The sequence below is a fragment of the Camelina sativa genome, chromosome 2 (assembly GCF_000633955.1).
Source record: "Camelina sativa cultivar DH55 chromosome 2, Cs, whole genome shotgun sequence".
In the NCBI taxonomy this organism is placed as follows: Eukaryota; Viridiplantae; Streptophyta; class Magnoliopsida; order Brassicales; family Brassicaceae; genus Camelina; species Camelina sativa.
In genome coordinates, this window is record NC_025686.1 from 9,294,844 (window position 1) to 9,305,595 (window position 10,752).

A 10,752-nucleotide genomic window follows, 5' to 3' on the forward strand; every position below is an offset into this window, starting at 1 on the left:
TATTTCTCTTGAATATTGAAAGAGAGAGAGAGATATGATTCAATGTCTAAGATAATCAATGATGCAGAAGGCTTTATATAAGGTATAGCATTTGAAGACTCCGTCTTATAGTTTACTCTGTTTTTTAATAGTTGACAACATGTGGTTGCTTGTTTTTTAGAGTCAAGGGTTCAATTTTGACATAGTTCAAATTTAAAAATCTATATTATCTCAAACAATTGATTTTCAATAATAATCAGCTCTGAATAGTTCTCTAATGAGATTAGAAGTGATCAAAATAAGAACACTAAAGTTGTATCTAAATTAAATTAGTTCAAACGTAGAATTTAATAATACTAAGCAACTTTGAATAATTCTCTACTGACATTAAAACTGATTAGGTTAAGAACACTAAAGCAATATATGCAAAGTAACTTCAAATATTGAATTTCAAAATATCAACTCCGAATGTTAGATTTAGAACAGTAGAGTTGTAAGTATTAAGCAACTCTACCAGAGAAGTATCTTGGGGAAATGACTATAAGCGTAACATATCTAGATTAGGATTGGTCAGATTATGAACACTAGACTAGTTTCTTTGCTAAATTACTTTTATACATTCAAGTTATATTGATTTCCCTTTCGAGGAAGATGTAACTTTTTACCAGCTACTTTTGACACAGTCATCATCATCGATACTTACTGTTTTGATTGGGTTTATCAAATTTTGAAGTGTTTTACATTTTCCAGAAAGAAGAAAAAACCACGAGAATAGTTCTTCATTGAGACTAAATTGATCATATTAAGAACACTGGAGTTTTGTCCAAATATAAAAAAAGAACACTAGAGTACTCCATACATTGAATTTTAAGTATTAATCAATGAAGTAGTTTCTTGGCTAGATTTCTTGTAATACTAAGAAACTCTAAATAATTCTCTACCATGGATATATAATACTCATTAAGAAAGTCCAGAAAATACCATGTGAAAATGACTTTATACCAACTACATATTAGAATTGGTCAGATTAAGAACAATAAAGTAGTTTTATTGCTATATTAATTAATATATAATGTCAAGAATTAGTTTCTTTGAGATGGAAACCTGTATATTTGAAAGTAAAAAAGAAAATTGGAAATTTGTAGATGAAGAAACACAGCCGACCTCTGTTTTATAGGTTCTTTGTAAACGTGTCGGGCTTCTTAGTACTCATATACATTATTTTTGACCGTATAAACTTGTTCATGTGTATCTATTTTGGAACTAAGTTATTCATAATTAAAAAAAAAATTATATTCATAAACTTGGACGTTGTCTTTGGAAGTAAGAAATATTATAAGACAAGTGTCATCCAATTCAACCGGTTAGTTTGATGTCGACTTGGTTAATTGGTTTAATGATGGTTCACTATTTTTTGGTATCAGTTTTAAAAGTTCTAGAAGAAAGAGGATTTGGTTTCAAAGAAATCAAAATTAGAGGAGGATTAGTATTTATTCTTTTTGTGATTGATATATATACAGTATATATATATATATATACACATTCTTATTTTCTGCCATTGTATCCCTATTCATTTCTATCTTGTAATCTCTCTAAAGTTCTGTTCTTGAGCTTGAGATACTTGAATCATTATAGTGAATTGCTAGGTTGAATCCAGTTCCAAACGTAGATTCATCACATTGGTGAATTGATGCAGCACACCTTCACGTCGTTGATCACCACCTCAACGACTTTGTTGTTCGTTCAAGTCGTGTTAATGGGCCTTAGGTTCATGGGATTTAAAACAATAGTGTTGTTGTTAAATATTTAGAGATTAGGGTTTTCGTTTTCTTATTTAAGGAGACATGAGTCTCATTATTGTGTAATTATCGATTATTAAATAAAAGAGTTTTAAGAGAGCTTTACAGCCTAGAGAGGAGGACTCTAAGAGCTTGTGTTCAAGCCCTGCAAGGAGGACTTGCAAAACCACGTCGATATCGTTCCCGATCTCGGCCCTATCCTTATTGCTTCTTCGTCAAGTTACGACGTTCTAAGCAAGATCCGTTCGTGAATCCGAGTTCTCCTAGAGATCTAGCGTTCTCGTCCGTGATTAAGCTTCTGCTCTCTATCATGAATCTAACTGGATAAACAATTACTTGTGTTCTTGCTTTCTTATTTTATTTTTCTTTGATTCTGAGATTGTGCGTGAGTGATTGAGCTGATTTGTGTTGAGTTCTTGAGAGGTTATCGCCATAGAAACTTAACAGATTGGTATCAGAGCCAAGGTTCTATTGGTGATAGCGAGCGACGCGAACACGAACACGAATTCGAAGGCTTCGTTCCAAGTCTTTAACGAGAATTCAGATTTCTCGTTATGGAAGATTCAGATGCAAGCTCATCTGGGTTTAGTTGGGCTAAAAGGAATCACATAAGACTTCTCTCTGACGAAGACAATTTCACTTACCAAAATTGAAGGAAAGAAGGCTGCAGAAGGTGAAGAAGACTCAGAATCTTCTCAAACAAAGAAAGTTTCTGATCCTCACAAGGATGTGAAGTCAGAACAAGCTATGAATCATATAATCGCTCATGTTAGTGATTCTGTTCTAAGGAATATTTATTATTGTACTAGTGCTGCAGAGATGTGGGAGAACTTGAACAAGTTGTACATGGAGACGTCCTTACCAAATCGGATCTTTGTGCAGCTTAAGTTTTATTCATTCAGGATGAGTGAATCGAAGACCATTAATGAGAATGTGAATGATTTCTTAAAGATTGTGGCTGAGCTAGGTAGTCTGGAGATTTCTGTAGCAGAGGAAGTCAAGCAATTCTGTTCTTGAATGGTCTACTTGGTAGCTACACTCAGCTGAAGCATACTTTAAAGTATGGGAATAAGACATTGTAACTACAGGATGTTGTCTCGTCTGCTAGGTCTTCAGAGAGAGTTGGATGAGCGAAAGGTGAATGAAAGAAGCTCATCAATGGTGCTCTACACAAGTGAAAGAGGAAGACCAATTGTTAGGAATAATCAGCAAGGAGGACAAGGCAAGGGTAGAAGAAGCATATCTAATTCTAAAACAAGACTTACCTCCTGGTTCTGCAAGAAAGAAGGTCACCTGAAGAAAGACTATTTTGCTAGAAAGAAGAAGATGGAGAGTGAAAGTCAGGGTGAAGCTGGTGTCATCACAAAGAAACTAGTGTTAATGATCAGATGGTTAAAGATCTGTGGGTGCTTGATTCTGGGTGCACGTCTCACATGACTTTCAGAAAGGACTGGTTCTATAGTTTTCAAGAAGGAGGATCAACAACAATCCTTCTTGGTGATGATCATTCAGTGAAGTGACAGGGACAAGGTTCCAAGGAGGGTGTCGGTCGACACTAACAATTTCCGCTCCGCACGGAAAGACTCGATTTGTCTATTTGGTCCCGTTTGGTTTAAGTGAAATCCCTAACGACATATTTAAAGAGGAAATCGACTTAAGGGTTTGTGGGAGGCCGACTTAAGGAAATCGACTTAAGGGTCTTCAGAGAGAAGCATAAGGAGAAAAGAGAATGCTTGAGAGTTTAGAGTGCTCTATGAGTTTCTTGACTTCTTTTTGTAAAGATATGTTCCTGTGGAGTGGAGATCTAGTCCTAGGAACAAAGGCAGAGCTTTTTAAGGTGTTGGGTTCGTCAGTTTTGGTCAGAAACTTTCTGCAAAAGAGGTGAGTGCATGACCATGACTGATCTAAGCCTGAGATTTCCTTTGTTTTGCTTGTTTTATGTTGTTTGTGGTGTTTTCTTGCTTGATATGGTTGCTACATGGTTCCTATGCTTCATCTGCCTGTTGGTTGAGTTTTTGGACGGTTTGGAGATGGAGAGAAGCGGAGTTTTGACTCTCGACTTCAAGCAGATCGCGTCTGCAGAGTCCGTGTTGATCGAGACCTGGTGGGTGTCGGTCAACACTAAGGAGTTGACGGCCTGGAGACTTGGCAAGTGTCGGATCTAAGGTTTCCGGGTCGAGGAAGGGGTTGATCGACACCAAGAACCAGTGACGGTCGACGCCAGAAGGGTGTCGGTCAACACCAACCCTTTCACCAGGCGGCTGATACTTGTTTCTCGGGTTTGTTTGTGTTTGTTTGTTGCTTGTTTAACATTTGAATCTCAGTTGCTTGTGTGTATAGCTCAGTAGATGGGAGGATTGCCTCATTGAGTGTTTATGACAATACTCATGCATCTCAATTTGTGTTTGTGGTGCAGGTAAAACAAAGTGTGATCATGGAATCAATGCGATGAAAAGAAAGATGTTCTAGAGGCTTGGTTGTTTGTTCTATGCTGCTGTTAGGTTGCTAGAATGGAACATAGTGGTCTAGAACGGATGTTTAGGTTGCTGATTTATTGATCTATGACTTGTTTTATGATATTTGGTATTGATGGTTAGATGTTATTGAATTATTCTTTTGATTATTTAATTCCTTAGTTTAATGGTATCGTTTGGTTACTTTCGCTGTTTGGTTTGAATGTGGTTAGGTGGTTAGTAAGTATGAGATCACTAAATTATTATTATTATTATTAGGACTCAGATCCCCGCGATGTCGCGGGAGAAGTATTTCAATGTAAGTTAAATTAAATTTCAAATTTACAATTATATATTATAAAATAATTTGAAAATTTTCATTTTTGTTGGACACTCTAATTTGTCTCTTTTTAGAGTGGACAAACTATTTTTCTACAAGCAAAGGATAAAAGACAACTTTTAGTAATATAATCCTGGTCCTTTATATGATTCATCGGATTCTAATTTTTATGCTCTCTTTTTGTAGTGGTTTTTGGAAAGCAAGATCAAGCAATCATAGACTTTGCCTATGGTTTGTCCATCTTTTAAAACATGTATGTTGTATTATTCTCTATATTTTGTTTTCTAGTTTAGTAATTTGATATAAACTCTCATATGTAACCTAATACATAATTTTTTTTTTCAGTTGAATTCATGAATAATTATTGATCATAATTTTGGATCTACAAAATTGAATATAATAAAATTCAGGTATTAATTTTTGCTAACCACGAATCCTTAATTTTTTAAAATAATATTGTTGCTATTTTTTTTGTAATGATTATAGTTGCAGAAAAACTATGTGGATTCTATTCAAAAAAATATTATGGTAATTTTCTAAAAACTTGTATTTATTTCTGTTTACAAATAGATTTAAATTATAATTCTATTTATATGTAATCTAATACATAATTTTTTTTTTGTTTCAGTTGAATTCATGGATGATCATTGATCATAATTGTGGATCTACAAATTGGATATAATGAAATTCAGGTATTAAATTTTGCTATCCCGAATCTTTAATTTTTTAAAATAATATTGTTGTTAATGTTTTTTGTAATGATTATAGTTGTAGAAAAACTATGGTGGATTCTATTCATAAAAAAAATTATGGGTAATTTTCTAAAAACTTGGATATATTTCTGTTTACAAATAGATTTAAATTATAATTCTATTTTTCTTGAATAATAATATAATGTTTGTGCCTTTTTTCTCGGAAATATAATGTTTGTGCAGAATAAATATTTTTCTTTTAAATTAACAGAAAGAAGGTGAATTCATGGTTGATCATAATTGTGTGGATCTACAAAATTGAATTTAACAAAATTCATGTATTAATCTTTGCTAATCCGAATACTTATTCTAGCGATTTTTTGTAATGGTTATAGTTGCAGAAAACCATGGTAGATTCGTCTCATGGAAATTTTTTTTTGGTAATTTTTAAAAAACTTTGATTTCCATCTGTTACAAATAGTTTAAATTATAATTCTGTTTGCTTTTTTGAATAATAATATAATGTTTGTGTCTAATAATTTTTCTTTCTCTTAAATTGATAGAAAGAACAAGGAAGGAATATTAGTTGGATTCGTGACTTAATCTCTCAGATGCTTATCAAGAAAGAAGGAAGATTAAAGGAAGCTTAGGAAGAGTTTTCTAACAACTTACAAGTTTTGTTTATTTAAAATTGTTTTAGAAGGATATATAACATATAAGGAATTTAAATATCCCGTTCTAAAAATGTTATACAGAATAATTTTTCTTTTACTTTTAAGAATAACTTTTATAAAAAACGAAACATCAGAAAAATCAGAAATCAAATATTCATATCTCATTTATTTATTTTTTTAAAATGGAAATAAATATTACAATCTATTGTAAATATTTGTTTCGAAAAAATTTATATTTCTAAAAATATTAAATTTATGTAGATAATTATGAAGGTTTGACTTGGAAAGAAGAACTAAAAAACTCAAGAAGATATACTATAAATATCGATTTAATATAAAGATATGGCACAATTTTCTGTGATCCCGAAGAAATCTCATAGGATTGCTGCAAATCTCCGGTAATTCCGGTAAAAAACCATGTATTACCAGCTGGATACTACATCACCAAAAGGAGGTGCAAAGACTCTAAATAAGACAGAAGCTCATAATGATTATAATTAAGAGGAGGATCAAAGAAATAAATTTTGTAAAAAATTGAAATAAAAACGGTTAATTTTGAAAAATAATTTTTTGTTCACTTTTAAAAATATTTTTTAAAAAAAAACAAAAATTAGAAAAAATCAGAAATCAAATAGTCAAATCCCACTTAAAATTTTATAAAAATGAAAAATAAATACTATAATCTATTATAAATATTTGTTTTGAGAAAATTCATATTTTTTAAAATGTTAAATTCTATAGATAATTACGAAGGTTTGACTTGGATACTAAGCTATCAATATAGAAGTGATCAGTCACAATATTAGAAGTCAGATTCGTTAGGCCTAAACATATATATTTTGTAGTATATATATGTATTTATTTTTATATTATTTTGATTCTAATGAATCGGATTTACTATCATGTGATTTTGATTGTTTTCTATGGTGAGATGCTATTGATATGCTTTGGTGCTTTCATGAGTTAAATTTCTTATTGTAGTTATAAATTTTAAATATCTATATATTTTTAATTGATTTTAGCATGAATTTAACCTATTTTTATTGTAGTTATACCCCAATATAATGTCCACGAATGGTAAGTTATCCGATGCTAGCGGCTGACCTCTTTCGTATTCAATTATGATTAAGGAATCTGAAATTTTTATTTAATACTGTTTTGAATGAACCGACTCTACGAACGACATTGGAAACAAAAAAAATATTAAAGAAGTTAAATTAACAACAGAATTATTAAAGAAACTCTAATTAGCTAATGAATAGAAAGCGGATGCTTAGTGATGGGGTTGACTTTATTTGATCTTCTTGACTTTGGTTTAAAACCTTTATTTGATCTTCTTGACTCTCGAGACAAAATACTGGAAGAGCTAAACTGAAATTGTATTATATAATGAATAGAAATCTGAAACATTACATCGGTACTGAAAACAAGAACTAATAAACAAACTTGGGTCTTAAGGAAACAAGGAAAAGAAAAACAGAGTCTGCAAAATTAGAACCACCAATTTCAAACCAAATACGAAAACTTTAGTGATGGGGCTGGGGTATGGAAGTGCTTAACCACTTTGTGAGGCGGTCCATAGCTGAAAAATCCATCTTTCTTGGGAAAATTGGTGAAAGTAACGGGTTTGGGTAATGGTCCGACCACAACTCGAAGCTTAAGCCCAGCCGCGCAGTGACCCGTCTCTGAGCTAATGAAATAGTGAACTCCTGGTTTGGTGAGCGTAACGAGATCATGGCCCGTCTTGTGCACGGCTACGCGAGAACTCGGGTCGCAGGTTATGAATTCAAGGTCACCGGTGATCTCTAAGNGATCTCTAAGACGTCGTTTACTTCGTTGTCGTATTCGAAAAGTAGACTATCTCCTACATGAAACAGTTTATCCTCACTCCACTTGTTATAGTAGTCCCTATCTTCAGGAACGCTCCATGCTTTAGAGTCACCGACCTTGTATATTTCCCCAGAAGGAAGGATCTTGCTCGGTGGTGGTGGAAGAATAGGACGTGACGGGTCATGAACAACAAGAACTTCGAGCCTCTGTCCAAGTATGCATTGAGCTTGATTTGAGCTGATGAAGTAGTGATCTCCGGGTTCCGTGAACGTTACCACATCAAACATCATGTCCTGTACTGTAGACGGCTTTAGGAGAAGAACTCTCGCAGAATTCTATTTCTAAAGCGCCCCAAACTTGAGTAACGTCGTTGACGTAGGGATCGTATTTGAAGACAAAAGAGTCTCCTACGTAAAACACCTTTTCCTTGGCCCATTCGTAATATAAGCCTTCTTTGGCAATCCATCCAGCCGAGTTCCCAACGGTGTAGACAGTAGCCGAACAAGAACCAAAGAGAACCGTGAAGGTTGTTATCACCAGCAGCACGAAAAGGAAGATCTTTTTCATTGTTGTAGCCATGATTAGATGAACAAATTGACAAGGGAAGAAGAAGGATTGTGAGATCTCGAACTCGCTGAATGAGAGAGAGAGAGAGAGAGAGAGAGTTTTGTTGTATTGTGTTAATGAATGATGAGTTGTGAAGAGAATACGTTGCCCTATCAATGTTTATATAATGCTTTAGTACCATTCCTAATCCTTTTAGGATTTATTTGATTTTGTTTATTTCCTTTTCGAATTTAGATTAGCCTGTTCTAAAATTGATTTTTGTTTTTCTCACATATCATTTGTTGCAAAATCTTATCCAATTTTCTCTCAAAATAAATATTATGTTTATTACCCTTATAGGAAGAGCACTAGATGAAGACCCGTGCTAGAGCACGGATTGACATTCATTTTTCTATCTTGTAATTTTTATATAAAATATAATTTATGTGATTGTTTTTAAAAAATTTTTGGATAAAATATTATGTAATAAAATCATATGCTAAATATGATGACTTGAAAAAGACACTTATTTTGTAAGTTTTATATTGTTAATGATTCTAGATAAGTACCCGTGCTATAACACTGATTAAATTTTATTGCATACAAAATTTTGTATATTTACTATTTTAAAATAAAATTTTAATATGTTGTATTAGTTTATGTACGTACGTGAAGTTATTTCAACAATGTATATTCTACATTATGACTTGAATGTCATTATAAGACATAATTTTATAGATTTAGAGTATTTATAGTTTATAACTTTTACATCAAGTTTCAATATTTTAAAAATATTTCAAAATAAATTATTTAAATTTTATTATATTATATTACGTTCAACAAAAAAGTATGAAATTGAATTTAAATATTCAAATTTTGACCCGTTACTCAGTAAAATTTTTAATTCAATATATATTATTTTTAAAGAATAATATTACTAAAACTTGAATATTTTATAGATTGGATCATTTATATTTGTTTTTATGTTTTTAAAAATTCAACTTATGGTATGTTCGAAAATAAAACTATTTTTTAATTATAATAAATAATATGATAATTTATTTGTTTCACAAATAGACTCATATATAAAAATGAGAGGTGAAGTATAATGATAATTAACAAATTAATATGTTAAGTTAGATATCAAATGATTTTATTTGATGAATAATTTAATAAAGGAAATTAATATGGTAAGTTAGATGACATCAAATGATTTTTTAGAATATTCTCTTTAAGATTTTTGGAAACAATGTGCTCTAGTAATAAAATCTTCCAAAAATAAATTAAGGTTGCACCCACTATTTAACTTGTAACCAATTAATCTATAACCTATTTGTAACCAACTTATTAAAATTATATAGTCTACAAAACAATGTTGTGTACTTCCGTTTTATTATATAGGGATAACCGACATCGTGAAGAAAAAAAAAGTATAGTAGGCTTTGATATATTGTGTTTTTATCGGTTTTGAGTGTTTGTGTTCTCTCTTATTTTTTTTTATTGAGTCAAAGTGTGTTTTTGGAGTCTTTTGGTTCTTTATAGAGTCTTAGCTCAGGGTGGGGTATCTGGTCAGCACACCCTAAAAATGAACGAATAATTTTAGTTTTTTTTGCAGACTGCTAACTAAAGTTTCATAGACTTGATGGTCTAGCAGGTAAGCTTAAGCCTTAAGGCGTTTGACTATAATTTATATTCTGGTTCTGAGATTGATCTTCACCAAGAAAACCTCTCGTTTTTAGATCTTCTTCAAAGTCACAGATTCTTTGATTCTCGAATCTTGAATTTGCTAACTGGTTGTTGAAATTTTTGTTTCAGGTTTGAATCACGGATTTCACGGACAGGTTCATGGAAGAAACTATGTGACTGTTTAGTCTCTAGGTGGTTTAGCTTATGAAGTTTTTGTTATGTTAACATGTTTAATGGATTTCATACTTGTTAATGAGTTATTTTGAGAAGTGTATCTCAGCTGCTGTACAAGGCTATGAAGGAATCAAGAGAGTCAATGGAAGTTGGGCATATCACAAGATTGTGTTGCTGCTAGTTTACAACTCAGGTACGGACAGTAGATTTGTTGGTAGCTCAGGAATTATGTTTGGCCACACATAAATTGAGCTTGACTAACATATTCTCTAAGACCTTGATGGTTCTAAGAGGGAACTCACGAGGATGATTCAAATCTTGCTTCAAGGTGGATAATTGGTTGAGCATCTCTATTGGCGAGGATTAGATGTATGAAAATTGGTTTGAGTATTCTAAAGAGATTACAGTTTCCTATAGTTGATGCAACTTGACTTAGTTTATTAAACTCATGCTTGTAATTTTCTTTGGGGGTTGGAGTGATAGTGAGTATCAATTATCAAAGAGGAAGGATATTGTATTCATCTACTTATTTTTAATTATGTTTTTAATTTTATTTTGTAATACAGTTTTTTTAAAATG

The 10,752-nt window shown here is 32.0% G+C and overlaps 1 pseudogene; it reads right to left on the reverse strand.

Moving 5' to 3' along the window:
- On the reverse strand, positions 7,444 to 8,346 carry LOC109126524 (annotated as a pseudogene).